Raw genomic sequence first — 24,019 nt, forward strand, 5'->3', positions numbered from 1 at the left:
GCACCATCTGCCTGCGCTGGACCCGGCTCAGCCACTGACCTGCTATGTGAGCCACTTCCACTTAAGTGCTGCTTTGAAAAAGGGGTCACACCACAAAAAAAGCAGCAACACTCTGAACATTACAGGGGGATGAGGAACTCTCCTTAGTCCCTGACAAACAGAAAGCCTGAGGATAAAGCACTTACAAGGTTTTCTTTGCCTTCAGCAAGTTTAGGGTATCAATGAAGACAAACACACTTGCAAGAGTTAACAGAGCTACTGAAGACAGATCTGATAACCACGGCAGGTAGAGCCCTGGTGCTCCAGGAATCTATAGAGGAGGGAGAAAACAGTACGCATGCACCGGGCATCTGGGGGAGGGCTGTCCAGAGAGCTGAGGGTGGAACCAGGCCAAGTCTGAACAGGCAGAGACAGGAGGGGGTGGAGAACAGCAACAGCCAGACAGTGCTGTGAGCAAAGAGGCAGGGAGAAGGCCTGAAGGAGCAGCAGGTGGGCTGGGGACTCACAGCAACATTGTAAAGCAACCGCCAGGAGCCTCTGCCTCTCTCTCCCATGACAGCATTCTTGCCAACCGGCTGAGTAAGAAACAGCTGGCTGCAGGAGGCTCCCCCTCGCCCAGTGGGTGGTTAGTTCATAAAGCCCTCCTGTCCCCGCCAGGACCCAGGCCTGGAGTGGGAGACTGGGAGGAGCAAGACCCAGTCCTTGTCTTCAAGGAGTCCACACCACCCCACGGCTCGCAGAGGTCACAGCTATCACATATCAGTGACCTGGATAAGAAGGCTAAAGAGGGCACAGGTTGGGTAGAGTTACTTACACCTCTTAAAATACATCAAGGTTTCAGAGACTGATAACCATAGAAATGGCTTAGCAGGACATGGGTGAGAAGACAGAACACAAAGACCTCTCTACCCAGGGAGAGGAAGACCAGCTTCTCAAGAGTTTGGAGAAATCTACTTGAGTTTTTACAGATTTCAACAGGTACCTGCTGTGACTTTAAAAAGCAGAGATGAGGCCAAGTTTACAGGCTCATGCCTGTAATCCCAGCACTTTGGGAAGCAGAGGTGGGTGGATCATCTGAGGTCAGGAGTTCGAAACCAGCATGGCCAACATGGCGAAACTCCGTCTCAACTAAAAATACACAAATTAGCCGGGCGCGACGGCAGGCGCCTGTGGTCCCAGCTACTCGGAGGCTGAGGCAGGAGAATCGACTGAACCTGGGAGGCGGGGGTGGCAGTTAGCCAAGATGGCGCCACTGCACTCCAGCCTGGGTAACAGAGACTCCGTCAAAAACAGAGAAAAAAAAGCAGAGATGAATGGAATCTACAAGATAATCATAGGTTGTGAGTTCCCAGGACTGGACACAGCCTGGAAAAAACATGGGACCCTGTTCTGACCTCTAAATTGTGCCTGTTACACGGAAGACCTCAGTGGTGTCACAGGAAGCAACAAGTGAAATACAGAAAAGGTTAACCAGGATTTAGCCCATCGTATGGGGAAGGAGAAGAGAGGTACGGGTGACAACCACGAGACAGGAGCTAAAATTACACAAAGAGCTCAGGTAACTATAAAAAGAGGCGACTGGCCCTGGGGAAGCCAAAATCAAAACAAACCTAACAAGTTGCAGAAGATTATAGAACAATGACCAGTGTTTAAAAGACAGAAAGAAAAAGAGACTGTGCAGTTCGGCCATTACCTGCTCGGAATGGGTGATACTAGTTTGGGGTCTCTATACTCCCTTTATGTTTCACTTAAAATGTATTATGACAATTCAAATCTATTCAAAAGTAGACATAGTAGTATAATAAAACTGTATTTTATGTACCCATGACTCCAACTTCAGTTTTAGTAATGATCAACATTTTGCTACTACTGTTTCATTATACCTACTTCTTAAAAAATCACTTTAAGTTACATCCCAACACCCTGTCTCTCAGGTGACACTTCTGAGGCCTCCATGGCTCTATGGTTCCACTGCATGGGGGTATGATGTGTAGGACAGTAAAACTGACTGGCACGTAGGCTGCATCTCGCCAACTGCCCAACGGCTTAAACAAAAGAAGCCAACCTGAATATTGACTTGAAGCATCCAACTCAGCATAATACTTAATTAGCATGCAATAGAAAGGCCCATATATTCCATTTGCAAATATTGAGGATATGCAAGTCAGCTCCAGCCTCAGGGGATATGATAGTAAACAAAAGAGAAAAAAATAAAACCCCGATCCCAATGAGGCTTCCACGTTGCTAAGCTCTGGGATCAAAGACAAAACATACTCTGGAGTTAACCCGACTCTCCTGAAGTCACAGGCCTATTTGACAAGAATCACAACCCAGCCAGAGAGCAGTTTCTATTCCCCTTTAACTGACAAATTCTTTCCTTTTGAAAAAATGGCATTCAGAGGTCTCTCATGATACTGGTGCTAGAGGAGTTAACTTTCTGGTTCTCTAAACTTCTGATGATGTACCCTAATAAATACATGCACCCCTCACATGTAAATGCTTGTATCTATAAACTATTCACGTGTACATTCTGCAAATATTTTCTGAACATTAGAAAACACACAAATATGAATTTAAAAGATGGCCAAAAAATAACTATCCATAGAAGTTCTGTTTCTATTCTATCTACACCCTAATGGATGGGCTAGCCAGCCTCTACGGGGCACATACCCCACTCGAGACAGTCCTTCAATCTCCTGAGCAGCCGGGCAGCCTCTCTGGCGTCTTGCCTGGCTAGTGTCTCCATCGGTTCCCCACCATGGGCAACAATGAATGAAGCTGCTAATGGAAGCACCTTGAAATGCGTGCCACGCCTGGGAGGCAGAGGGACAGTGTCTGCGAAAGCCTGTAAAAAGGGACTGTCACATCAAGGAGGGAGGCAAAGACACTCAGCATCACCCAGTGATAGAGAGAAGCATGCCAGAGAGGGCAAGACGCTGCTGGTGACTGTCACCTGGCCTGTGAGAGAGGGTTAGTAGACTGAGCCCGCCTTTGTGGAGGACAGAGACTTGAGGCTGAGACCCATACCAGGCTCCAGGACTGGCCTCCTCTGAAGGTCTGTCCTGGAAACCCTGAAGCTTCAGCCCTGACCCCAAGGACAAGGATCTTCACCCTGCCTGAACTCCAGGGAGGTCTTGGCATCAGCAAAATTTGCCTCTGACTCACGTCAGGAGAAGAAAGCACAGACTAGCTGTCTTCAGAGTCTAACGTGAGAGTCTGGACTGCTCACCCACCCCCTCAAGAACTTAGTTCCGTCCACTGCGAGGTGCCTGGCTGGGACATTTGACAGACAAGGCCCCCGCCAGCTCCCCATCCTGGGATCCCTCAGAAGCTTGCCTGAGGCACAATGTAGGTAATTGTCCACAGAAGGAACAATGAGCCATTTGACCATTTCACTAGTGGCACAGAAACAAGGGGCAATTTGAACGCAAGAATACCAGGTAAAGGAAGACTACAGTAGAGTTATGTAACATTAGCTGGGACTCAACACCAATCTCCTCCCCTCCCACACCCTACAAAGACCACAGCCACCTGCTTCTCCACAACTCAAACTACACGGAAAGAAACACCTCGGACATACTCTGAAACACAAACTTCACCCAGTGAAAGCACAGACCTAGGTCTAGAGACTTTCAGTGCCTTCATCTTAGCTATAAGATCTAAGTTTTGCACAGGATCAGAATAGACAAACCTGGAACATTACAATGTATACTCTTGTTAGGGACCACCTTCTATGGGACCTCTGACCATCGGAACCTGCCCTACACTCAATCCATCATCAGATAATCATACATGCTTACTAGTGGTAAGGCCCTGTATTAAATGCTGCTGAAAACACAGAAATGACAGTGACTAGGTCTCCCATGTGCCCAGAGCTTACAGTGTGGCTGGGGTGCTGGTCTGTGAAAGCCAGATATGTGCTCATGAAAAGATGCACGTGGGACAGAGGCTGGGATGCTCGTCAAAATATTTAATACCCAGTATAGCCAGGCACCAACCAGTCAGGAAAGACACAGGCCAGGGCACCAGAACAGGGCTCCGAAGTTCCTCTGCTGCCCCATGTATGAACCCTTTAGTTTCCATATTAAGGGTGGGGCACTAGGGTAGCAGCTGTTCGCTAGCCAGGATGGGAGTGTTTCGATATTTTAACCACTAGCGTGGTCGCTGGTGCCTCCCCAGCTGAACAACAGTTAGCGCAGCTAAGGAAGGGGAGAGTCACTCCAGGAAAAGTGTCTCTGAGGAGCAGGGCTCTGTAGGACAAGGAATGGCATTCCAAACAGGCTGAGGTGGGCACTGTACCATTTAGATGTTCTTTTTTTTTTTTGAAGACAGATTCCCACCCTATACCCCAGGCTGGAGTGCAGTGGCGCTATCTCAGCTTACTGCAACCTCCGCCTCCGAGGCTCAAGGGATTCTCCTGCCTCAGCCTCCTGAGCAGTTGGGATTACAGGTGCCCGCCACCACACCTGGTTAATTTTTGTATTTTTAGTAGAGACAGGGTTTCACCATGTTGTCCAGGCTGGTCTCAAACTCCTGACCTCAGGCGATCCGCCTGCCTTGGCCTCCCAAAGTGCTAGGATTACAGGCGTGAGCCACCACACCCAGCCTAGATGTACTCAACACAAACTTTATCCCAGCAAAAACACAGGCTTGAGTCTAGAGACTTTTAGTGTCTTGATCTTAGCTGTAAGATCAAAGACACCATCAGACCAGGACATAGGAAGGTCAGTCGGGCAGATGACAGCACCCAGGTACAGTGTCTTGGGTACACAGACCCATTAACCCCGTGCCACGAGAGTCTGCTTTCTAAAAGCCTCAGGATGTGGTGGTTTGGAGACGCGTGGAGATAGCAGGTAAGAACCAAGCTGCAGAAGCCCCTGACAGGTAAGGTAAATAAACACCTGGGGCCTTACAGAGTGGGGCCTGGAAGGCTTTTGCTCAGGAGGGATTTGACCAGAGCTGTGATTTAGAAAAAGCAACCATTCCCCTCTGCACCCTGTCCCCCTTTCTAACAAAGGCCTTCACTGTTTAAACTGGAGGTGACAATTCTGGACCAGGATGGCAATACTGAGAAGGCAAGGAGGAAATGCATGTGCGTTGGGCAATACTGTAGAGAGTAGGTCAGAATAAGCAGAACTGCTGACTGACTGGGCTTCAGAGCAGAAATCAAGGGCAACACCAAGGTCCAGCCATTCTTTGAACAGGCACAGGATCCAGGAACAAACTCCACATGCGTGCATGGCCAGAGGGGCAGGCAGGTTGTGTCACCTTGGCCAAGTCACACCCTTCCGAGCCCTGCAGTCACTGCACGGGTGCAATGAATAAGGTGGCTTATCTCAGTGTTGCTCTGAAGTCCCTCACAGGTGGCAAAGGGAAAAAGAGGAAACCCTTCAACCACCGCAGCCCTGCTTTTATGTATTTCATCTCTCAGGGTTCTGCCTAAAATCTCACTGGGAAAAAGAGATCCATAACCACTAGGCGATGCTACTGTGCCTTCATACCCCGAAAAGTCCCAGTTTTATTCTCGTCTGTTGAAAGTGTTGAATATGATCTAGAATGCGCTGAGAGATCAAAGTACCCCACGACACACAGCAGAAAGCAAACCTATGGGCGCGGTGAGGCCAGTCTCCTACATTAGCGGACGCTGCTCCACCACTGCTCGGCCTGGGTCCTGTTCCCAGCTGAAACATGCTCTCTTCCTCCAGCACACTGCATGCATTCATTGTGCGCCTCAATTGTCCTCCAGCCTTACAAGACCAATGTCCAGGGCAGGCAAAGCCTTTTATTTTTTAATTCTCTAGAAAGTCACAGCTACATAGCAAGTGATCTTACCACTCCCTGAGCCAAGCTGAATCAAAATGTGTGGTCTCTTTCAGCACTCTAGTGGTATAAAGAGATAATTCAAGGCAGACTGTAAATGAGACGGGGGTAAAATCAAGGAGCAGCAACACCGAAGGAGACCCAGCTCTGTCCTTCCTGTCTTACTGCCAGCTGTATAACCTGGAACTTTCTTCCCTTTTTTTTTTTTTTTGGAGACGGGAGTCTCACTCTGTCGCCCAGGCTGGAGTGCTGTGGCGCAATCTTGGCTCACTGCAGCCTCCGCCTCCTGGGTTCATGCAGTTCTCCTGCCTCAACCTCCCGAGTAGCTGAGACTACAGGCACGCGCCACCACGCCTGGTTAATTTTTGTTATTTTTAGTAGAGACGGGGTTTCACCATATTGGTCAGGTTGATCCACCCAACTGAGCCTCCCAAAATGCTGGGATTACAGACGTGAGCCACCACGCCTGGCCTAACCTGGAACTTTTTAGGCCCTCCTGGACTGAGAAACTTCTAGCTCTGGAGGGGCAGTAGAGTCAAGCAATTAGGAGTACAGACCCTGAAGCCAGACTGCCTAGGTTCAAATTCTGGTTTGAGCACCTTAATCTTTGCACCTGTTCCTTTATCTTGCGTACAGTAAGGCTAGCAGCAGGACCTACCTTACGGGGTTGCTGGGGGTACTAATGAGTTAACCCATCAGAAGCTTAGCAGCACCTGGCTCTGTCTGCTGCTATGGTCACTGCTTCGTTCCTAAACCTGGCTGTGTCCAGGCTGTGGCCACCACCTCGGTCAGCTACCACAGCCCTGCTTCGTGGCAGACACCTGGGCCCTGAAGGAGAAACTAGCTCCGGAAGCACTTTCTCATGACTCTGCTTAATAAAGGAATAAATAGTATTCAGAGTATTTCAGTCCTTCTTAGATGGATATTTCTCCCACAACAAACCTAAGGGGAAAGTGCCCATTTCTATAGCAGCCAAAGCTGTGCTAATGGATGGAGCCTACATTTATCAGAAGTCCCCTCCAGAATGAGGAAATGGTCTACAGGCAGGCCCCGTTTCCTCCTCTGATGCCCTAACTTCTTTCCATTTCTTTTTCCAAACCATGAAATCCCTATTTCAACCGCTTTTGACTAGAACACATGAACCCAAAAGTCCATCAAGTCTATTCATTAGTAAAAACACTTTTCAAATTATTGTTAATTTCAAGAGTTTTAAAGCAGAACATGCCCTATTTTTTAAAGACCTATTTAAACATATAACAAAGGTGGGTAAACTCTTCTGAAAAATATCCAACAACAGGGGAGAAGCAACTAAATTATGGTCCATACAGCAAATAATGCAGTCGTCTTCAGAACTTATTTTTTAAAGAATATGTAACGAGGTAGATAAAAGCCCACAATATAACTTAGGTGATTAAATTGTCAAAATTTTAATCTTTAATTAACAATGTATCCTTAAAATTTGTTTATTGTATAGGGAAAAAGGACTGGAAGGAAATACAACAAAATGTTAATAGTATTTAATCTCTGGAAGAGCTTCGTTTTTCCTATTTCCCAAATTTTTTCCAATAAGCACGCATGACTCTTAAAATATGAAAAATGAATATAGCTTTTCTGTGGCGAGTGGTTTTGATTTAGATATTAGACAGCTTTCAGAATTTTATTTAAACTTGAAGACCAGCAAATATTTCATAAAGAGAATCAGCCCAGGCACCTATATGGAACCACCAGTTTTGAGATTTTATGTTATTGTTTTTACTTTTTTTTCTAGAGATGGGGTCTTGCTGTGTTGCCCAGCCTGGTCTTGAACTCCTGGCCTCAAGCAACAAGCTATTTGCCTCCAGATGATCATATCTTTCTAAGGCTGGCAGCACAGCGGAGCAGGGCCCTTACTCACCTCCACTTAAGTTTTTGTCCAAGGGTGACACCCTTGAAGCCAGCCACACTTCAAGGAGTCTCCAATATTTCACCCACCCCTCTTGATTCCTCAAAGGTCATAAGTGAATGAATACTGTGTTGTTTCTAACACACTCAAGAAAGTGAAAGTGGGCTGGATGCAGTGGCTCACGCCTGTCATCCTAGCACTTTGGGGAGGCCAAGGAGGGCCAACCGCTTGAGCCCAGGAGTTCAAGACAAGCCTGGACAATATGGCAAAACCGCTTCACCACCACAACAATAAAAAAAACAAAAATTAGCTGGGCATGGTGGTGTGCACCTGTACTCTAAGCTACTGGAGAGGCTGAGGTGGGAAGATCAACTGAGCCCAGGGAGGTGGAGGCTGCAATGAGCCATGATTGTGCCTGTACTCCAACCTGGGCGACAGAGTGAGACCTTATCTGGGAGAAAGGAAAAAAAAAGAAAGTGAAAATGTCATGATGTAGAAAAATGAACATCACTCAGATTATGTGACAGTTTTCTCTTCTTGCCATTATATACAACCCAAAGCTTGCCACAAACTGAAATTTCTTATGCATTGACATTCAGCATTTGATGTAAAATGACAATCTTAGAGTTGCTGCCACAAACCCTGGTAAAACTGCCCCTGCCTTCTCTAGTTCACTAAGTTCAGCTACTCCTTCAGGGCTTGCGCTCCTTTAAAACTTTTCAGAAGCCCCTTGAAGTACCAGCATGTTGAAACTCAAACTCGACTCCCTGCAGCTTCAGATCGGCGCTGGCCACTGAGAATTCTTCTCCAGGCCCCAGTGTCGAAGGCACTTTTGACCGTCATGTGTTTGTCTGACTACCAAGTTGGACTGCCAGCCTTCACTAAGAGCTCCGGCACCTTTATCTACCTCCTGTCAGATCACTGCCTGTCAGAGACTGAGGCCTAAAAAGGCTTTAGGATACCAACAGCTTTGAGCTGCCTTAATGGAAATTCTTTTCTATTTTGTAGTGCAGGAGTCTCATGCATTGCATCATCCAAACAAGACTGTCCACAAAACATTACTAATGGATTCTAATTTAACAGAGTTCGGTTACAAGAGACAGTAAACACAAATGGGCACGTTTTAAATGGCAAACTTACACAATAAATTCAATTGATCTTAAAAACGAAACATTCCCCTAAGGTTACTGACTATAAATATCTACAAATTACTATTCCTACAGTCTTGCTATTTCCAGAAAAGTGAAACTGGAAGGGAGAGAGGAGGAAAAATACCCAGCTCTAATGACAAGACAACCTTATCTTTTCTCAAAAGCCTCCCCAAACACACAACCATTTTCCACAAAGCAGTGACATTAAAAAAGATGTAGCAAGACCTAGACATTAAGCATGCTAGAAGGTAGGGACAGTTTTACCAGTGTTTGTGGCAGCAACTCTGAGATAGTCATTTTACATCAAATGCTGAAGGTCAATGCATAAGAAATTTGAGTTTGTGGTAAGCCCTGGGTTATATATAATGCCAAGAAGAGAAAACTATCACATAATCTGAATTATATTCATTTTTCTGCATACACCACAGCATGCTGGTACACTTCCAGTTAGCCTAAACTTCACCCAAAAGTAGAGGTGGCTATGAAAACTCTACCTGTTTGGTATAAACAGACACCTGTCCCTACATGCGTGGGTCACATGTATCTACCTCCCAAATACCAAAAACTTAAAAGCCCAGATTTCTTTTTGGTCAGGCTGCCTGCAATAATAATAAAAATACTACAAAAATAGGAACAACAGAGACAGGAAGGAAATATGTCAAAATGCTTATAATTGTGGGGGAAGGGTATTTTTTTTTTTTTCCTTTGGACAGAGTCCTGCTCTGTCCCCAGTCTGGAGCACAGTGGCGGGATCTTAGCTCATCACAACCTCTGCCTCCCGAATTCAAGCGACTCTTCTGCCTCAGCCTCCCAAGTAGCTGGGATTACAGGCGCGTGCCACCACGCCTGGCTAATCATTTATATTTTTAGTAGAGATAGGGTTTCTCCATGTTAGTCAGGCTGGTCTCGAACTCCTGACCTCAAGTGATCTGCCTGCCTTGGCCTCCCAAAGTGCTGGGATTACAGTGAGCCACCGCACCCGTCTGGGTAATTTTTTTTTTTCAAGTATTCTGTTTACAGTAAATTCAGAAAACAGAAGTCTTTAATATGTCTATTATTTTAAAGGGAAGAGGTATAAGGTGTGCTGCTAACAAGTTTATTTTTCTAGTCATAGTATTTGGACTCATGAAAGATTTTAGTCTAATGCAGTTTGTTCACAAACTGGAAGGGAGAGAGGAGGAGAAATACCCAGCTCTAACGACAAGACAACCTTATCTTTTCTCAAAAGCATCCCCAAACACACAACCACTTTCCACAAAACAGTTACATCAAAAAAGATATAGCAAGACGTAGACATTAAGCATGCTAGAAGGTAGGGACAGTTTTACCAGTGTGGCAGCAACTCTGAGATAGTCTGAGGGGGCCTCAGACTAGGTAGGTGTTTTCCGAGTTGAGTCAGAACAAGAAAGTAAGTCTCCCAAGACCCGGTCCTTTTCCACTATATGGCACTGCACTGTCTAGCTCCAACCTGATGGCGAGTAATGGTTCCTTAAACAGCTCCATCTTCTCAAGCCTATGCAGCACACACCTACAACTCAAACTTTTACGTTTTAGCCAACCTAACCTTCCCACATCCACTTAAAAAAAAAAAAAAAGAATCAACCAGAAGTTTTTGATTTTTTTGCTGGCATGAAGCCAATAACTGTTTTCCACGGGACAATAACAGGTTATATTGTGAAATGTGTGGCAGAACCTGCAAGATTTAACCAGTTTCTCTCAAAGCTAATCAAAAGTCAAGAAATAATAAAAGGCAGGGCAGTGAGAGTCGCGGGACTTCAGATACTCCTGCACCAAGAAGCTTAAAAGTCTTAGCCAGGGCACTAGAGGACGCTTTTAGAATGGTCACTCTTAACTACGCTCCATAACCTTGAAATTGGACGGAGTGGGGAAGGGGTTTCCACACTCTCACACGCACTGACTGGGGGAACGCCTGTCCCCAGTCGAATCCACGTGTCCATTCAAGTCATCTACCGCCACTCTCCGTCTACACTGCCAGGTGACAGACTTATCTTTGCTTCTCAATTTCAAAAAATGCCAGCACGCCTTAGATCAATGACTCCATGGTCAAGTGCAGGGGCCACGGGCACTCCTCTGGAGACACTGCGAGAATGTCAGCCACTGGCAGCGGCCTCTGGGTTGCCTGTGGGCCTCGTGCCGGCGCGCGGCGTGGGGCCGGCATCTCAGCGGGCGCGGGTGCAGTACCGCCCCACGCGCTGTCCGAACGCCCGCGAACCCGGCCTCTGGGGCAGGCAGGGGCCGCGGCCGAGAGAAACGTCAGCGGCCCGGCAGGGCCACCTCCTCCCAACCGAAGCGCGGCGTCCGGCCGCTCCGCCGGGCCGGTCCCCGCCGCCGCACACACAGGGGTCGGTGCCGCGCGCATCCCCCGCCGCGCACAAGCCCCGCGCCCGCGCCGCCCGCGGCTCAGACACAGGAAGCCGCGGCAGCATGGGCGCCCTGGAGGCCTCCGGCTGCCGAGGGAAGCGGGGCCGCGGCAGGAGGCCGGAAAGGCGGCGCGGCCCCACGAGCCTGAGGCGGCTCACGCGCCTCCGCGGCGGCCGCTGCTCCGGGCTCGGCCCTGAAGGGCAACCTCAGCCCGCGCCTCGGCCGGGGCCCAGGCAACCGCCGCAGGAGCAGGCGCGGCTCCGCATGGCGGGCGCACTCACCTCCTCCGTGGACCGGCCGCTCCGCAGCCGGCTGTCACCGCAGCCCACTCCCTGCCCCGCGCCGGCTGTGGATGCTATTTAAGGCGCCGCTGGCGCCGCCGCCTCTGCCTGCTAGTTGCGCCCCCGCCACCGCCGCGGTTGAGCCAGGATGCTGCTGGTGCGCTCGCCGCGCCGGCCCCGCCCTCCCGCGGCCCCGCCCTCCCGCGGCCCCGCCCCATCCGCAGGCCACGCCCCCCCGCAGGCCACGCCCCACCGCGCGCCCGGCCGCCCTCTAGTCTGGGCGCGCGTGGCTGGCGGATGGCCGGCGGGCTAGAGGCGGCGGCTGGCGAACGCAGCTGGAGTCGCCCGGACTGCCTCGGATTTCATAATGAATCTGAGGAAGGACAAAGGGTACATTGGACCGCCTCAGCTCAGAGGCCCCGCGGACCCTGGGCCCTGCGATGCCCGAGGGGCGGGCGGCGCCCTCCGGATCCTGCACCCTCAGCCCGTGCCCCGCTGGCCTCCTGGCAGGCCGGGCTTCTGCTGCGAGGGCCCTGGCGGCAAGGGCCTTCCTCTCCGTTTTTCCTTGACACCGACTTGCGCGGCCGCTTTGAGCCCTTTTTCACCGCGGCCCCACAGGGCTTCGCCACGCTGCCTGGCCGGAAGACCTTTTCTGTCTGGTGTCCGCAGAGCCTGCAGCTCACACCAGTGCAGGGGAGCTGAGGGACGACTGCGCGCTGCACCAGGGCGGCCACCTGCTGTGCGGTTCTCAGGGCTTCCGCGTCCCTGCCATGCCCGTCTGGGGGCTTCAGAAGCCAACACGATAGTTTTCGGGCTCACATTCCAAAGGCTGCTCTTCCTTGTAGCACCTGGGACCGACCAGGAACCTCAACTTCTAACAACAGTGGTCCCGGTTACCGTGGGGTTTGCGCCCAGCGTTGGCTGGAGGACCGTTTGAAGAATGATTGTTGTCATAAAGGCCTTTGATAATAACAGATACTGTTTACCCAGTGCTTGATGCGAGGCAGCTACAAACATTGCATACACATTATTCTATTTAATCTTCATAATCCGGTGGGGTAGGTGCTGTCATTACTGTCCTTTCACCGAAGAGGAAGCGGGGCACAGAGGTTGAATGCTAGTGAGGGCAGTACCACACTTGGCACTTGTCGCCCCCAGAGTGTGGGCACAACCACCACAGGACTATGCCTGGGCTGCAGGCCGGGGAAACTGACCATGGGTTCGCCCCAGGCCTCAGGCACCCAGCAGTTCACTCCCACAAATATCTGAAGGACTTTCCCTGGGTCTCTCCCACAATGTGCTGGGCGCAGCGGTGCAGTGGGGTGAGAGCAACGCACACACCAGCAACCTCTCTGGCAGCTCAGTTCTTCTAGATCTCCTCTAGATCTGTATCTTCCAGATCTAGAAAAAATGGACTCCACGTTCGTTTTCACTGCTTCCCACTTGGCTAATCCCTGGTTTTTCTGTCCAGATCTCGCCTCCCCACCCATGATTTTGTCATCTTTGCCTCTCCTTTTTCATCTTACTTCTGCAACCAGTCCCTCAGCCCCAGAGCCTCCGCAGGCACCTCCCAAGTTCTGTGGTCTATTTTTTTCAAGGGCTGCTGGAACAAAGTACCACACACTAAGTGGCTTCAACAATCGAAGTGGTATGGTCTTTCCTGGTTCTGGAGACTAGAAGTACAAAATCACGGCGAGGGCAGGGCTGGCTGCCTTTGAGGGTCATGAAGAGCATCTGTGCCAGGCCTCTCTGGCTTGCAGATGTCCATCTTCTCCCTATGTCTCCTCACACCATCTTCCCTGTGGTGTGTGTGTGCAAATTCCCCCTTTCTATAAGGACACCAGTCATACTGGACGAGGGCCCATCCTAATTGCCTCATTTTAACTTGATGACCTCTGTAATCAAGAGATAATCTCCAAGTAAGGTCCCATTCTAAGATACCTGAACAGCCAGGCACGGTGGCTCACACCTGTAATCCCAGCACTTTGCGAGGCCGAGGCAGGCAGATCAACTGAGGTCAGGAGCTCAAGACCAGCCTGGCCAACATGGTGAAACCCAGTTTCTACTAAAAATGCAAAAATTAGCGGGGTGTGGTGGCGCATACCTGTAGTCCCAGCTACTCAGGAGGCTGAGGGAGAAGAATTGTTTGAACCCAGGGAGGTGGAGGCTGCTGTGAGCCAGTCAAGATTGCGCCACTGCACTCCAGCCTGGGAGACAGAGCAAGACTGTCTCAAAACAAACAAACAAACAAACAACAACAACAACAAAAAAAACCCTGAACATGTGAACTTGGGGAATGTGGAGGGGACAATTCAACCTGTAACAAGTGGACGGTCATCACTGGTTGTCTCACCTTATCTCTTCTCCTCAAGACGCTTTACTCTTAAACCGGGTGCCTCTCCCTGGGCTCTAGCCCTTAATGCAGGTGATTTCCCACTCAAGGGTGGGAAAGGCACACAACCCAGAATCAGACCTGAGTTCGCACTCCTTCTGGCAAGAACCTCTATGTGACATTGGGAAGCACCTTCATTCCTTAGAACCTAGATTTCTCCTCAGGATGTAAGGGGGCTGGGCTAAATAATCTCTTAGGTCTCTTTCAGCACAAACACTTAAAAAAAAAAAAAAAAAAAACCTTTTGAGTCTAATCACTCCAAAAAGTCTTACAATGTATGGGGTTGTCTTGTGGCCTTGAGTAAAGAGGAAGCAGTATTGCATAGCGGTTAAGAACACAGGCTTTAGGGTCAGTGAATCTGCATGAAGCCTCGTTGCATCCTGCTTAAATGAGGAACAATGCCTACCTCAGATGGTGTCATAGGGTTGACAGTCATGCCCTTGGTGTTCTCATTAAATGAAGATTCCAGACTCTATATTTGGGAGTTTGTGACTTAGGTAAAAAAAAACAGGTTTTTTTTGTTTGTTTTTTGTTTTTTTTGAGATAGAGTCTCGCCTTGTCACCCAGGCTGGAGTGCAGTGGCGCAATCTCAGCTCACTGCAAGCTCCGCCTCCCAGGTTCACGCCATTCTCCTGCCTCAGCCTCCTGAGTAGCTGGGACTACAGGCGCCCGCCACCACGCCCAGCTAGTTTTTGGTATTTTTAGTAAAGACGAGGTTTCACTGGGTTAGCCAGGATGGTCTCCATCTTCTGACCTCGTGATCCACCTGCCTCACCCTCCCAAAGTGCTGGGATTACAGATATGAGCCACCGTGTCTGGCCTTTTTTTTTTTTTAAATGAAGGACATAAACTTTTTTTTTTTTTTTTAATTAGGCCAGGTGTGGTAGCTCACACCTGTAATCCTAGCACTCTGGGAGGCAAAAGCAGGAAGATTGCTTGAGTCCAGGAATTCAAGACCAGCCTAAGCAACATTGTGAAACCCTGTCTCTAAGAAAAAGTTTTTAAAAATTGTATCACAGTGATCACAATGACCACTATTCACATCATAATGGCTTTTCTTTTGGCTATTGATGCTGCAGTGTTTTTGTATACTGAAATGTGTCAGTGGGACCAGCAACATTAAAGAATAAAGATCCTGGATGAAAATAAACACTAATAATCCTGGTGTCCTCTCCAATAGAATTAAACTTCTTATGAATCAGTAGTATTATAATGCTATGTAGTTATGAGGAATGGAATTCTTTTAGAAGTAGGCAGCATGAATTTATACTTCCTTGTACTTACTTCTTTAAGAAATCAGTCTTAACCCTCCTTTCTACTTTCTTTTCTTTTCAAACATCTCTCTAGCCAAGGGAATAAGAACCAATTGGATATTATAGTGGTGTAAATTTCCTAGTGGAAATTTGAGTCTTTTTTTGGTTGCTCCTGCTCTTGTTACATTTTGGCCTGATTAAAATGTTGTGGCTAGTTCTGGCTAGATTCACATTGATATCCACCTACCACTGATTGATCAATCTCCTAGAGAAGCTAAAGAGAGTTGGGTTGGGTGCAGTGGCACATGCCTGTAATCCCAGCGTGTTGGGAGGCCAAGGTCAGCGGATCACTTCAGCCCAGGAGTTCGAGACCAGTGTGAGCAACATGGCGAGATCCTGTCTCTACAAAAAATACAAAAATTAGCCCGGTGTAGTGGTGTGCACCTGTAGCCTGTAGTCCCAGCTACATGGGAGGCTGAGGTGGGAGGATCTCTTGAACCCAGGAGGTTGAGACTGCAGTGAACCGTGATTGCACCATTGCACTTTGGCATGGGCAACAGAGCAAGACCATGTCAACAAAAAGAAAGAAAAAAGAAAAAAAGAATCAAAGTCTTTCTGGGACAAGCTGATGAGCAGGTTTACAGTGGTCTTGTCTCAAAAGTTCCCACTTGTGATTAGGAACTACAAAGCTGTAATTATTTTTAATCTTCTGTGTCTATTGCTTTTGGGCATGGCTATCTGATGTACAGCCACATCAATTAATAATGGCCGATGTGCTTTTAATTACAGAGCCAATTACCAGCCAATTTGGTAATTGGCTGGTTAAAGGAAGATTGGCATCAGTAATCGAGTGCTTGTTGTTCAATCCATTTTGGGGCTGCAACTCTATTAGGCGTACATCCATGCCCCCATGAAACTGTAACGGCCTGGAAGGAGGCAGTGTGTGCCGTGAATCCTCATGAACCATCCCAGTCTTTCTTACTCCCCTGCAAGTCTTCTGCATTTACATAGAGTAGGTATTCAATTGTTGAGTTGGACACATTTTTCTAACTACTCAGATGTGATCAACGTCAACCAAGGGTAGACCCATGTTCAGAGCCTTAAACTTACACAATTTAGGGAAACTCTTTAAGAAAATTACAAATACAAAGTTGGATATGAAAGTGAATGTTTCCTTCAGAATTAGAACAGAAATCACAGTAAAATACAAATTTTAAAAGTTTGGGCTTTCTAGGACCTCCAGCAGTAGGGAAGGAAAAAAATGTTGCCCACATACATAATTGCAATCATAAATTTCACAAAATCCAGAAAAAATAACCGAAAAATTTTATTAATTATTTTTTCCTACCATTCTAATTATCCCGGCCCGCGGGATCGTCGAAGCAGGCCCTGGAGGAGGGAGTGGGAATTTGGGGAACAAGAGACACGAGAAATGGAGACAAGACAGTGCTCTGATCAAGTCTCGTTTAATGGCAGTAATGCAGTGCCTTATATACACTTGGAGAGGAAGGGGTTGGGCCAAGGCAGAAATGATCTCATTTCAGAGGGCGCGGCCAGGCAGGTTTCGGTTTCAACGGTCGGTCGTCATGTTGCGCCTGCGCTAGGAAGTAACCATTTTGCTACGAAGTAACAATTTTCGTGCCCGCGGGAAAGATGGGTGAAGAAGAAGCAGGAAGAGCGCCATCTTGTGTGAGGTATTTAATACAGGGAAAAAGACAAATCTGGGAAGGAGGTGAGAGGTGGAAATGAATAGAGCTCAGGCATCTAATCGTCAATAATTACTCGCTATGGCCGGGGCGCGCAGCTCCGGACAGGTCCCCCTTTTTATTGTTTTATGACAAGAGAACGACCCCCCGGGAACTGCGCCTGTCTTAGGTTGGGTCAACTCATCCCCACCTTCTAGGCCCGTCATGGGATAAGGCAGCAGCAAAGGCGGCCCTCCTGTCTTAGGCTCCGGTGGAGATAGTGTCCTCTTACCCGTCATTGACTGTCCAGTTCAGCACACAGGGGAGGTGGTCTTATTGAGGTAAATAAGACTCACCATTTTCAGTCATCTCAAGGCGATGATAATGGACCTGTATAGGTTTGGCCTGGAAGGCCTCGATTTGTTGTCTGACGAATGCCATAAGCTTATTAAGGATTATAGGCCCGAGAGTGAGGAAGAGTAGAAGAGTAAGTAAAGGACCAAGAAATGGCAGGAGATAGGGGAGAAGTCCATCGAGTCCCGTCCACAATGGATTGGCGGCTAGGCCCTTTCTGCGCTTTTCTAGTTCTTCTTGTAAAGTCTTTATCTTATCTCTGACAATTCCGGATTTGTTGGCGTAAAAACAGCACTTTTCATTTCCACGACTGGTCTGGCATTAAGTACGCTGTCTTGCCCGAACAAGTCACCTGGGTGATTCTGTCTGACGGAGGTTCAGATATTTGTCCCCCTCTGCAGTCACAAGGCTGGCTGTATTGTTTTCGTAGTAATCCTCTTGCTTTACGAGGGTCACCAAAACCTGCATAGACTGTCACTATGTTATATAGAGCGATTATTCTCCAAAGGAATCTCATGTTAGACTTCATTTCCTGAAAAACAAAAAGGAAGAAACTTCTCAGGGAGATTTATCTTCCCTGGACTGACAATGGTTATGATTTATTTGTCTTACCAATCTTTCAGGCAGCCATCTGGCTGCATCATTCTTTTGTGAGAAGATGCATACTGAGCCTCTTCCCCAAATTAAAACTGGATCGGGGCCATGCCATGAATTATCAAGTGGATCTTTCCATTTTACCATTGCGAACTGTTTTTGAGATTCAGGATGCCAGAAACGGTCGGCAGCAGATTTTCCATGACTGTCCAAATTTAAAAAATTAAGGATAAACAGGGCATGATTGAGTATGTTTCTGGGGGTACCCTTCACGGGGTACCAGCTCCCCCCTTTTAATTTTGTGATAACAGTTTTTAATGACAGATGGGCTCTTTCTACTATACCTTGTCCTTGGGGATTGTAGGGAATGCCTGTGGTATGTTTAATTTGTAGGGTATTGCAGAATTGTAAAAAGGTTTTGGCTATATAACCAGGGCCATTATCTGTTTTAATTTGTTTGGGTATTCCTAAAATAGAAAAGCAGTGTAATAAATGAGCTACGACATGTTTGGTGGCCTCTCCTGTTTGGAGAGTTGCACTAATGAATCCACTATAGGTGTCTATGCATACATGGATATATTTTAGTTGACCAAATTCTAAGTGGTGAGTAACGTCCATTTGCCAAATTTCGTTGGGGATGAGTCCTCGGGGGTTAATTCCTAAATGAGGAACAGGTAAATACATTATGCAGTTGGCGCATTGTTTAACTATTTGTCGAGCTTGTTCTCTAGTAAGTTTAAACATGAGTCTTAAGGTTTGGGCGTTTAAATGATGTAAGGCATGTGCTTTTTTTGTCTGTAGTGACTGTGGCTATGGTTTTTGTTGCCATGTCGGCTGTTGCGTTACCTCGTGTTAAAGGTCCCGGTAATCCTGAATGTGCTCTGATATGCCCAAGAAAAAATGGAGTAGTCCTTTTTTGAATAAGTTGTTGACATTGTAAAAATAAGTTAGCTGTGTCTGAAATATGTTTAATTTGAGGCACGGTCTCTAAGAGGGGTATTGAATGAGCCAGGTAGGCGCTGTCTGTGTAAATGTTAAGTGGCTGACAAGGAAAAGCTGATAATGCTGCAATTATAGCTTGCAATTCGACTAGCTGAGCTGATGTATAAGTGGTCTGGAATTTAACGACTACATTATTGTAGGTGTAAGCGGCAAGTCCTGTGGAAGATCCATCAGTGAAAATTAGTAATGCGTCATTGAGAGGTTCTTTATTGGTAATATGGGGAAACACAAATGCATGAAGTTTGCAAAATTGAATGAGTTTGTTAGGTGGGTAATGGTTGTCAATTGTGCCAGTGTAAGAAGCGCAAGCAATTGGCCAGGCTTCCGTATTTTGTAACAGCCAATGGATGTGTGATTGAGTGTAGGGCTGTATAATGGTAGAGGGTTCTATTCCAAAGTACTTTCTACTGTTTTCTCTTCCCAAGATAATTAGATCAGCTATGGCATCATAATAAGGCAACAAAACCTTTTTAGGGGAGGAGGGCAGGTGTACCCACATAATGGGATTGCTCTGCCAGAATAAGCCAGTAGGGGTTATTGTTGTGTTAAAAATAATGAATATTAATGGCTGAGAATAATCAATACTGGTAACAAATTGTGTTGCAATGGCATATTCCACCTGTGGGAGTGCTATTAATGCTTCTTTAGTAATGGACCTGGGGGATTTTGGATTAGAGTCTCCTTTTAATATATCGAAAAGAGGTTTTAACTCTCCTGTAGTGAGTTTTAAGTATGGCCGAAGCCAATTTATGTCTCCCAGTAATTTTTGGAAATCATTTAAAGTTTTTAAATGATCACGACGTATAATGGCCTTTTGATTAATGATTTTAGGTCCATTAATTTGAAAACCAAGATAGGTGTATGGATCTTGTAGTTGTACCTTTTCTGGGGCTATTTGTAGTCCGACTGCTGTTAACTCTTGTTTGAGTTGGGCAAAGCACTGTAAGACTTGTTCGCCAATTTCCCCTGCTATTAAAATATCATCCATATAATGTATAATATACATTTGTGTCCATGTTTTTCTGACTGGCTCTATAGCAGCAGCTACATATTTTTGACACAAGGTAGGACTATTGGCCATACCCTGAGGTAAGACTTTCCATTGATAGCGCTTCATTGGTTGTTTAAAATTTGTAGATGGAAGACTAAAGGCAAATCTTTTTTGGTCAGCAGGGTGAAGGGGAATTGTAAAAAAGCAATCTTTAAGGTCAATAATGATTTCAAAATATTTTTGAGGAATCGCAACTGGTGAAGGCAATCCTGGTTGTAAGGCACCCATAAGGATCATAGTGATATTTACCGCTCTTAAATCTTGTAAGAGTCTCCATTTGCCAGACTTCTTTTTAATAACAAAAATAGGTGTATTCCAAGAATTACTTTCCGCAATATGTCCTGCTATCAGTTGTTCCTGCACTAACTGTTGGGCAGCACTTAGTTTATCATTGAGTAAAGGCCACTGATCAACCCAAACGGGCTCATCTGACTTCCAAGTAATAGGGTCAGCGCACCTTTGGGGTGCAGGTATGTCAGTGGCCTGAGCTAAAAATTTCCAAACCCCTTTTTATCAAGTTGTCCTGAAACCAGTATAGGCTGTGGAATACCGTTTTCTCCTTTTCCAAGACCTTTACCAGGGGTGTATCCTTGAGTTAACATTTGTGCAGTAACTATATCATTTGGACTACACATTATAATTTTCATTTGAGAGAGCAGATCTCGCCCCCAAAGGTTAACAGGTAGGTAAGGGATGACAAATGGCTTAATAAGGCCTGAATTGTTTTCTTTATCTGTCCATATTAGGTATTTAGAACTTTGTTTAGGATTACTGCTTTGTCCAATTCCTCTCAAGTGAGTTAAAGTCTCTGTAGTAGACCAATGAGAAGGCCAATCTTCCTGTTTAATGATAGTTACATCAGCCCCTGTGTCTATTAGTCCAGTGAATGCCTTCCCTGTCTAACCATAAGGTTAGAGAGGGTTTTTGATTTGTAATTGGTTGCACCCAATATATGTCTGATGATCTGAAACCTTTTATATTTCTATTAGAGTGTTGGATATTATTATTTGTTTTGACCAAAGGTAGCAGGATTAGCTGAGCTATTCTAACTCCTTGAGGGACAGTAATAATACTATCAATAGCTCTGGCCATAATTTTAATTTCTCCTTCATAATCATTATCGATAACTCCAGGGAGGACTTGTAAGCCTCTCGTGGTGACACTACTTCTTCCCAAAAGCAGCCCAAGAGTGTTAGGTGGTAAAGGTCCATATATTCCAGTATTTAAGGTCTGTGGTCCCATTTCAGGTGTTAGTACTGTGTGGGAGGTGGAACTGAGGTCCAGTCCTGCACTTCCTGGGGTTGCTCTACTAAGTTTTGAAATGGATTGCTGTTGCTGGCTGGAACAAAGCTGACTGCCCCATATGCTTGTTTCGGGGCCTGAGGCTGGCCCCTCATCCCGTTTCCCTGCCTAGGGGATAAAGGATTCCCTTGACTGTCAGTTTTAGATTTACATTCGTTTGCCCAGTGCCTTCCTCTTTTACACCTTGGGCAAAGGCCTGGAATTTTTGCTTCTGGATTTTTATTTTGGTTTTCATGGCAATCTTTTGCAAAGTGTCCCCTTTTACCGCATCTAAAACATCCCCCTTTATCTCTACCTTTGTTAATGAGGAAGTCTCTTACTGTTTGGCCGCTAAAAGCGGCGGCCATTGCTAGGCCTTGTTGATATGAGGGCCCAATATCTGAACAAAGGCGAATGTATCCTGTTAAATCTGTTTTCTTTCGATAAGGTCTGATTGCCGCTTGGCAGGCGGGGTTAGCGTTTTCATAAGCTAACTGTTTAACATAATCTACACCCGTTTCTGCATTTCCAAAGATTCTACCTGCCGTGGTCATAAGTCTATGCACAAAGTCTGAAAATGGCTCATCAGGTCCTTGTTTAACCGCTGTGAGCGAGGCCCCTGGATCTCCTTTAACGGGAAGTTTTCTCCAGGCTTTTGTAGCGGCAGCCTGGATTTGCGAGAACAATCCAGGATCATATTGCATTTGGGCCTGAGTGTCTGCATAATTACCCGAACCAGTTAACATATCAAAATCCCAACCGTTTCCTGCCTGTTGATTTCTTTTAGCCGTGTCTCTACAATTTTCAAAGAACTCTGACTTCCAAATTAAATGGTCTCCCCCAGAAAGGACTGCCCTAACTAAGGTATTCCAGTCTGTAGGAGTGAGCCAATTCTCAGCTACAGATTCCACTATAGCAAGAGTATATGGAGCAGTAGCCCCATACTGAGAGGCAGCAGTCTTTAACTCTTTTATAATAGTAAAGTCAAATCCAGTATGATGCCTCCAAGCCTGTCCCCGTTCATCTATGGTTTCAGTGACCGGAAAAACGTCTTTGGGGGAGGAGTCTTCTCTATGTCGGCTAGCAACTAACCCCCCTTTTGGAACATGTTGTCCAGGCCGCTGAGGTGGGCGCAAGGAACCCTCCATAGCGTCTGAGTTGGGTATCTTTTCATTTCCTGTCTTTAGCTTTTGGAGCCTAATTATCAATGATTGATGTAACTCTTCAAGTTTAATTTGTTCCTCTAGTTGAGCAATTTTTTGTTTTAATTCTTCTTTGGGATCTATTGCTGCCATAACAATGGGCGCAGAAGCCTCATTACGTGTCCCATTATATGGGGGCGGGCGTGAAGTAAAGGGAGGCAAATCAGGGTTGTGATATTTAGCCGCCTCTTCCTCTAAATCATCCCAATTTATGTCTGATTGATTAGGCTTATTAATTTCCTCCGCTTTTTGAAGCATCTGTAAAATTGGGTATTTTTTTGGTTTGTTTTCGTGTGGCATTTCTTTATCTGTTACAGAAGGAGACTTGATTTCCTCATGATCACTTTCGAGGGAAATGAGATCCTCCTCCGTATCTTGCGGAGGCTTTGTAAGGCTAGAGCGGGAGCTAACCTTTAAAATATGCTCTGTCTGAGCGACCGCAGCCATGACTTGCGGATCGGCCTCCTTCTTATCTATTAAATCTCTAATGAGGTTCCAATAAGAGAAGGCAGTCACAGGAATTTTTTCTGGCCCAAAAGTATTATAATAGTCCTGAAGACAATCCCCTACTCTACGCCATCTTTTAATATCAATAGTTCCTTCCTGTGGGAACCAAGGGCAAGTGTCTTTTACAAAATCAAAAAATTTAAACAAATCATTACCTTTAACCTTTACTCCTCGTATCTTTAAAGCCTCTTTTAATTGTCCTACATAGATCTGATGTTGGCTTAATTCTTGTCCCATTTCGGACGCGTCACTTACCTTCGATTCTGACGCGGCAGGTTCCCGCGGTGATCGGAAGAGTTCACTTTCTTTTGTCTTCGTTAGCGGTCGACCGTCCTTTGGCGTCCTCTTCCTCACGGAGTCCCTCGTTTCCAGGTCCCTGTTCAGGCGCCACGTATCCCGGCCCGCGGGATCGTCGAAGCAGGCCCTGGAGGAGGGAGTGGGAATTTGGGGAACAAGAGACACGAGAAATGGAGACAAGACAGTGCTCTGATCAAGTCTCGTTTAATGGCAGTAATGCAGTGCCTTATATACACTTGGAGAGGAAGGGGTTGGGCCAAGGCAGAAATGATCTCATTTCAGAGGGCGCGGCCAGGCAGGTTTCGGTTTCAACGGTCGGTCGTCATGTTGCGCCTGCGCTAGGAAGTAACCATTTTGCTACGAAGTAACAATTTTCGTGCCCGCGGGAAAGATGGGTGAAGAAGAAGCAGGAAGAGCGCCATCTTGTGTGAGGTATTTAATACAGGGAAAAAGACAAATCTGGGAAGGAGGTGAGAGGTGGAAATGAATAGAGCTCAGGCATCTAATCGTCAATAATTACTCGCTATGGCCGGGGCGCGCAGCTCCGGACACTAATAAGTTTTTTTCCTATGTTTTGGGCTGCATACTCTTGAATGTTTTCTTCATTCGACATTTCAAATAAACTTGATAAAACAGTTTTTGATTTATAGAAAAATCGCCAAGTTCCATAAACCCCCCCACCCAATTTCCACTGATTAACATCTTAGATTAACATTTGTGATGATGATTGAGCCAATAATAGCACATTATTATAACCAAAGCCCATCCATTGTTCAGATTTCATCTGTTTTTACCCAGTGTCCTTTTTCTGTCCCAGGATCCCAACCAGGATATGGCATTGCATTGGATCCCAACCAGGATATGGCACTGCATTTACTCATCATG

At 46.6% G+C, this 24,019-nt stretch overlaps 1 protein-coding gene and 1 long non-coding RNA gene across 3 annotated transcripts in view; both read right to left on the reverse strand.

The window, feature by feature from the left end:
* Nucleotides 1-11,667, reverse strand: part of ACSL1 (acyl-CoA synthetase long chain family member 1) — a 71,122-nt gene extending 59,455 nt beyond the window's left edge. The window contains exon 1 of one of the 2 annotated variants that reach the window (XM_037994250.2): nt 11,517-11,667. The gene's annotated coding sequence lies outside the window, so the exon portion shown is untranslated. The remainder of the gene's footprint in view (nt 1-11,516) is intronic. The other variant, XM_008000406.3, reaches the window with a different exon arrangement.
* Nucleotides 11,668-16,611: 4,944 nt separating this feature from the next.
* Nucleotides 16,612-23,678, reverse strand: LOC140712055 (uncharacterized). Its single transcript, XR_012093515.1, has 2 exons — nt 23,093-23,678; nt 16,612-17,732 (listed from the first exon to the last, which is right to left on the reverse strand). It is a non-coding gene; the product is annotated as an uncharacterized lncRNA (long non-coding RNA).
* Nucleotides 23,679-24,019: the final 341 nt, after the last annotated feature.

This window comes from Chlorocebus sabaeus, chromosome 7 (assembly GCF_047675955.1).
Source record: "Chlorocebus sabaeus isolate Y175 chromosome 7, mChlSab1.0.hap1, whole genome shotgun sequence".
NCBI lineage: Eukaryota > Metazoa > Chordata > Mammalia > Primates > Cercopithecidae > Chlorocebus > Chlorocebus sabaeus.